Source organism: Carlito syrichta, unplaced genomic scaffold (genome assembly GCF_000164805.1).
Source record: "Carlito syrichta isolate Samal-C Ts95f unplaced genomic scaffold, Tarsius_syrichta-2.0.1 Scaffold301773, whole genome shotgun sequence".
NCBI classification, from domain to species: Eukaryota; Metazoa; Chordata; class Mammalia; order Primates; family Tarsiidae; genus Carlito; species Carlito syrichta.
Window position 1 is genome coordinate 169,542 of NW_007245869.1, and position 5,558 is coordinate 175,099.

A 5,558-nucleotide genomic window follows, 5' to 3' on the forward strand; every position below is an offset into this window, starting at 1 on the left:
GCTTCACAGCTTTCCTTCCTCACTTCCCTTCCTCAGATTCACTCTCTGGGCTTGCCCATTCCAATAAAAACATCAGTGCCTTAATTATCGCCTCTGGCTCCGTTTTCTTGAGAATCCAGTTTAGGGTAGTGGCTAAGTAAAGAAAGAGGACTACAGATTCCACAAGAACAGGTAAACACAGGTTCTTATGAACAAACATTCTAGAAGTGTAAACAATTTCCTGAAATCCAACACAAGTGGGTATGGTGAGACCCAATATAAGGTGGGGCATGGTGGCTCATGACTGTATCCCAGCATTTTTGGGAAGCCAAGGCAAGAGTATTGCTTAAGCCCAGGAGTTCAAGACCAGCCTGGGCAATATAGTGAGAACCTATCTCAACTTAAATAAAAAAGGTTTATGTGATTTTATAAAATAGAGACTTAAATGAGAGCTAATTAATTCTGGATGGGGATGTCACAGCAAACTACAGAAAGGAGGTTTGTATTTGTTTTCTACAGTTGCTGTAATAAAGTGCTACACATTGGCTGGACATGGTGGCTCATGCCTGTAATCCCAGTGCTTTGGGAGACCACGGTGGGAGGTTCACTTGAGGCCATGAGTTTGAGGTTACAGTGAGCTATGATTGTGCCACTGCACTCCAGCCTTGGAGGACAAAGTGAGATACTGTCTCTGAAATAAATAAGTAAATAGTATAAATAGTGACACAAACTGAGTGACTTAAGCAACAGAAATTCATTGTCTCACAGTTCTGGATGCAGGAAGTCTGAGATCGAGGTGTTGGCAGGGTTAGTTCCTTCTGAGGTTGTGGAAAGGAATCTGTCCCATGTCCTTCTCCTAGCTTTTGTTTGTTTATAATTACTTTATAGCTGTGGTTGTGGCAGCCTTTGACATTTCTTGGCTTATACATCTCTGCCTTTGTCTTCGCATAATATTCTCCCTGTGTGGAGGTCTGTAACCAAATGTCCCATTTGTATAATTCATCCTCTGTCACACCAGATGGAGAGCCTACCTGACTCCAGTATGAACGTCATCTTAATTTAACTCATTCGATCTGCAATGAAATGCTTTTCCAAGAAGGTTACATTTTAAGGTACTGGGGGTTAGGGCTTCAACATATGAATTTGAAGTTGGACACAGTCCAACTCATAACAAGGCAGTATTGGGTTGATGCATAAGTTTGTAGCATCTTTCACTTGGTCATGGGATGCAAATGTGGTACTATGGTTGACTGGTCTCGGCTCGTCACATTTGTCAGTTTTTGGGTTGACTAACATGGATCATCACGGATTAAGTGTTTAAATGGTCTTCATCAAAGCCCAATGATCTTCCTCAATGCGGAGAAATAACTAGGTCAAAGTGGCCCTCTGAAACGACAAAGCCATTATCTTGCCATGCTTTGCAATGGCATTCTCCCAGTACAGGGCACAAACGTTTCGAGCCACCTCCGCTACCTTGACTCCTCTATTAAACTCAGAAGAATATATCGGAAGCGTTCATTGTTTTTCCACTTGACAAATGGCACCAACTTTCTTCAAATCTGCAAACTGCAAGGCAGATTCACAAGTACAACACTGTCACTCCAAATGTTAAATGACAAATAATAAACAAACTCCCAGCACCAGTGTTGCCATGCCCCAAACAAACACTATGAATTTATGCCTCAACCCAATCCATTTGGGCTAGGCCTCAAAGATTGAATAGGCGATTACTAGGCTGACAGTGGAGAGTGGAGGTTATGGCACAGCATGGATGCTGTGAGGGTGTGTGGAGTTCTGGAAAGGCCTGGATAATTTTAAGAATGACCGGTCATCTAGGATGGCTAGACAGCAAGACCACCAGTTTAGGGCAGGGAGAAAGTGGCTGAGAATGAATCTGTTGGAGGCTTTGTATATTCCAAGGAGGAGTTCGTCCTTCCAAGAGGGAGTTTGTCCTGCCCTACCCAGTGTTTGTTTATAATTACTTTATAGCTGGGTATGGTGGCTCATGCCTGTCATCCCAGCACTTTGGGAGGTTGGAGGATTACTTAAGCTCAGGAGTTCAAGACCAGCCTGGGCAATAATTCCCCTCTTTCCTCTTTCCCATGGATTGCTCCAATTCATGATTTGCCCTTGTTGTTCATTGAGGGACATTCTGTGTGCCAGGTGAATGTATCTGTCTCTTCCAGCTGCTTACAATGTGGTAGTCAGGCAGTAATGTCACTAGAGGTCTATACAAAAAAGACAAAAATTATCTGGGTGTGGTGGTGCACACCTGTTTCTCAGCTACTGGGGAGGCTGAAGCAGAAGAATCACCTGAGCCCAGGAGGTCAAGGTTGTGGTGAACTGAGATGGTGCCACTGCACTCCAGGCAGTAGAGTGAGACTCCGCCTCAAAAAAATAAAATTAAATAAATTAAATTACTTTTGTGGAGAGGAAGAACACAATGTAATGATTAAATGCCAAGGATTTCCAGGGCTTCTAGAAGCTAGGAGGAAGGCAGGGGACAGACCTTCCCTCAGGGCCCCCAGACACCTTGCCAACACCACCTGGATTTGGAACTTCTGCCTCCAGAACTGTGAGAGAATAAAGTTCAGTTGTTTTAAGCCAAAAACAAACAAATACATACATACATACATGCATACATGCAATTACTTTTGTTACTTTCCCCTTCTTATAGAAGCAACAGGTGTGTGTAATTGAGCTGTCAGTTGGGACTTCCTACCACTTTGGAAGGTCTAGAATCCTATTAGAATCCAGGACTTCCCTGTCCCCTCCCTGCCCACTTTATCATTCGTGTGTGTGTGTGTGTGTGTGTGTGTGTGTGTGTGTGAGAGAGAGAGAGACAGGGTGTCACTCTGTCATCCAGACTGGATGATCATGGCTCACTGCAGCCTTGACCTCTTGGGTTCAGATAATCCTCCCACCTCAGCCTCCCGCGTAGCTGGGACTTCAGGTGCACCCATCCTATAGCTTATATTCAAAATGCCTGATAAATGTCCACTTGATGTGTAGGCTTTTGGAGGTCTTTTCCCCACTGTCCTATTTGTATTACTTTCACAGGTATAGATGATGGAATCTCATCCAGCAATAAAAGCTCTATTAAGCTTTCCAAAGATGTAACGTGAGCAATAATGGATTGTACAGAGTTGTGCGGGTTAGAACTGGTCAGACTTGTTTCTTTTTTTTTCTACTATTCACAGATGGTTCGTTTTCTAGCTACCTTTGTGTCTCAGCTATCTCTTTTGGTCTTAAGTTGCCAGTTGAGGATGGTTTAATTAAGAATGTTCTTGCTTCACAATCTACCCTTAGGTCATTAAAATTGTAATGGAAAATATGATAATGGGAAAATAAAGTACTTACATTTGTTATTAATTTGAGTTCGTAAATGTGTATTATGGGATCCATAAGACATTGTGCTGAGAAATCTGGAAACACACAAAAAAGTATTTCTTATTATTCTACATCCTATATCACATAAAAATTATATGTAACCAGCAATTAATGTAACACAAATGTATAACAACAAAATACTTAATCTCTTCTAAGTTCACTGCTTAAATTCGTGTAACCAACAATGTTTTCTCACCAGGGGACTTCAAGGAACTCACTGGTGAATTAGAACATTTTCTTCTTTCTTTCTCCCTTCTTTCTTTCTTTCCTCCCTCCCTCTCTCCTTCCCCCACACCCTTCCTTTTTGAGGCAGAGTCTCACTCTGTCACCCAGGCTGGAGTGCAGTGGCATGATCATGGCTCACAGCAGCTTCAACCTCCCGGACTCAGGTGACCCTTCCACTTCTAGCCTCTCCAGTAGCTGACATTACAGACACATGCCTCCACACCTGGCTCATTTTTCTGTAGAGATGAGATCTTGCTATGTTGCCTAAGCTAGTCTCAAACTCCTCCTCCTGCCTTGACCTCCTAAAGTGCTGGGATTATAAGAGTGAGCCACCACACCTGGCCTAGAACATTTTCATATTAAAAACAAAAACAAAAACAAAAAAAGCCTCCACAGGCCTCAGTGCCACTTCTAGGTCTGAGTTTTTTTCTTTGCAGCGGGTTCTGAAAATCTCTTATTTTTCAGATTCTGCCCAGAATTGAAATTCCTTCAGATTTTACTTTTTATGACATTTTTGCAAATTCCCTTCTCTGAGATGACCCTTCTTCCCACATGTGAACTGCATGTAGATTAGAAGGCATAATGAAAGTCAAAAAAGTATCATGTCTCCAGTTAGTAATTGGCATCTCTGAGGAAATAGAAACTGGGTAACATATATCCCAACATATTTGTACCATACAGGAGTCAGTCCCTTCAGGGAGTCATATTTCTTGTAAGGATGGTAGTTTATTTTAGCTTTTGTCAGATTTCTGTCTTGGTATTTCCCAGGAAAACCAAACAGTAATTTTTAGACAATCAGGATTCGTATTGGTATATCATGAATTAGTGTTTTTTGTTGCAAACCTTGTGGCTATCATCCACTTGACAATTTTTAAATTGTGGATTTCAAGTTATTTTTACAGGTATTGCTAAATCTCTGTTCACGTTACTGTAAGAAAGTTGCATTTTGGAAACTGAGGAGGGAAAGCGATACTGTCAGTAATTGCTCCCAATAATTTTGTTATGGAAGTATTCTATAGGGTCACAATATAAGTTGTTTAACTAAAAGACTATAGGTCAGGAGTGGTGGCTCACAACTGTAATCCCAGGCACTTTGCAAGGCTCAGGCAGGAGGATGACTTGAACCTAGGAATTCGAGACCAGCCTGGATAACGTGGTGAGATCTTTTTAAAAAGAACAACAAAAAGTAAGGGAGAGAGAGAGAGAGAGAGAGAGAGAGAGACAGACAGACAGACAGACAGACAGACAGACACACTATTGGTGATGTCCCAAACAGAAATATTTTAAAAATTCAGGTACCGCTACTATTGATTAGGAAGTCAGATCTCACATGTCAGTTTACGATCTAAAGTCTACTTTCAGTTGTGGGGTCACCTACACGAATAAGCAAATGGACGCTAAGGAAGTCGGGTTTTATCCCCACCCAACGTCTGGGCCAGGGAGCACCGTGAGACCACAAGAGAAACACATAAGGCATCAGGAGAGAAAAGGAGAATGAGGTTCGCATGGTGTTGATTCTCCCAGGAATGAATGTGGCCCAGGCTGGGTGCAGGGGCCATGCGGGACCGGGCGCTTCCCGGGCGACTACGCCCAGCAACAGGAGCCGTGGATACCTAATAGTCCGCCAGAGGACTGAACAACTTGGGGAGGACACGCGAGGCTAGACACGTGGCCGGCGTGACACCAAGAACGGCCCACGCGAAACACGCGAAACACACTCAAGGGTCCGGGAGGGGCTGGGCAAGCGCTGGGAGCCGGGCGAGCGCGGGGAAAGGCGCGGCCCTAGCGACTAAGCAGTGTGGCCCACGAGCCCAGGCCTTTTCAAGGTTCTGAGAGGGGCGGGGCGAGAGCGGGGACGGGGCGAGCGCAGGTGGAGGCGTGGCCCTAGCCGCTCAGCAGTGTGCCCTGCGAGCCCCGCCTTTTTAAGGCTCTGGAATGGCGGGGGGGGGGGGGGGGGGGGGGGG